A 1,822-nucleotide genomic window follows, 5' to 3' on the forward strand; every position below is an offset into this window, starting at 1 on the left:
AGTCTATAGTCTAGTCTATAGTCTAGTCTATAGTCTAGTCTATAGTCTAGTCTATAGTCTAGTCTATAGTATAGTCTATAGTATAGTCTATAGTATAGTCTATAGTATTGTCTATAGTCTAGTCTATAGTATTGTCTATAGTCTAGTCTATAGTCTAGTTAATCTATAATCTAATCTAGTCTATAGTCTAGTCTATAGTCGGGTCTATAGCCTAATCTATAGTCTAGTCTACAGTCTATAGTCTAGTTTATACTCTTGTCTATAGTCTAGTCTTTTAGTACTCTATGAACAAGTCTATGAACTGATCTCTGAGCTAGTGTATTGATCAGTCTATGGACTAGTTTATTGCCTATTCTTATTTCTAGTTGTTCCAAATTTTTACACATTATGTTTATGTAATTTCTTTTTACGTTGTCATTATTAGCAAACAATTAACCCCTGACCCCATTCAATTAAAATCAATTGAATATAGAAAAACATTAAATGTAAAAGAATTAAATAAACAAAAAAATTCACACAAAAACAAAACATAACGTCAATAAGTCTCATGGTAAATGAAAATGCAATTCCCAACAAATGTAAAAACTATAGGGTTTTCAAAACCATTTGAAAAACACAAAAGCGATTTCGGAAAATTGTGAATGTGTGTAAAGGTCATTAAAACACAAAAAAAAGGAGGAAAATTATAACTTTGGATTATCAACGAAAATTCCCATGGCAATTGTATGACTGACCGGTTTTGCTATCTTCTTATTGAAACAAAAACACACAGATTTTGTTATCATTGAACGCAATATAAAGGAATTCCCTATTAAATGGTATAACCAGACAAAATAGCAGCAACAAACATTAACGAAATAATACACACATACATTCATACGTATCTATGTACAGAAAATAAAACAACAAACCATTTAGCTATAAGAAAAAAAATTACATACTAAACAACCTTAAATTGTGACAAACACACACCCTCAAATTTATGTAGATATTTACACAAAAAGTATCTAAATGCATTTATTCCAAAGTATAAAAACTACCTACACTCTAGCCACTAGAGTTGCCAGAAGTTATGCAGAAACAATAATTTAAATTAAAATTTTTGATATTTGTTATATTTTTCTTTATTGTAAGGCCAAATTGTGACCTTACATAAACCAAAACCTGGCAACTCTGTACATACATATGTATCTACAAAACGTACAAATTCATCCATATGTCCAATAAGTCCAAAACCAATACTGAAAAAATTTACTTGTAGTTTTATATTTTTACGTATTTTGTATTAGGAAAACGGCGACAACACAATGTCTACAACATGTCCGTCGTCGCACCAAGTTCAGTCTTCTCACTATACATATGGACAATATGTCTACTTGTGAATAATATGACCATCATCAGAGCAGTGAAACACCACTACAAAATGGTCTATGTACAAAACAAATGAACTGAAAAACTAAATAAAATATCTGACGAAACGAATTTAAAAAAAACCGAAGAATATATTGTATTCTAAAAAGACCTCAAGAAATGGTAGTTCCTGGAGATTCTACACTAGACTATAGACTACGCTATAAACTAGCCTAGACTATATAATTTACTATAGACAAGACTATGGACTAGAATATTGACTAGACTACAGACTATACTATAGACTAAGACTATAGACTAGACTATAGACTATAGACTAGACTACAGACTATACTATAGACTAAGACTATAGACTAGACTATAGACTAGACTATAGACTAGACTATAGACTAAGACTATAGACTAGACTATAGACTAGACTATAGACTAGACTATAGACTAGACTATAGAC

General features: G+C 30.1%; 1 protein-coding gene across 1 annotated transcript in view; it reads right to left on the minus strand.

The window, feature by feature from the left end:
* The window catches only part of LOC111685192 (transcription factor HIVEP3), a 46,935-nt gene that overhangs the window by 44,121 nt on the left and 992 nt on the right, over positions 1 to 1,822 (minus strand). The window lies entirely within an intron of this gene.

The sequence above is a fragment of the Lucilia cuprina genome, chromosome 6, assembly GCF_022045245.1.
Source record: "Lucilia cuprina isolate Lc7/37 chromosome 6, ASM2204524v1, whole genome shotgun sequence".
NCBI lineage: Eukaryota > Metazoa > Arthropoda > Insecta > Diptera > Calliphoridae > Lucilia > Lucilia cuprina.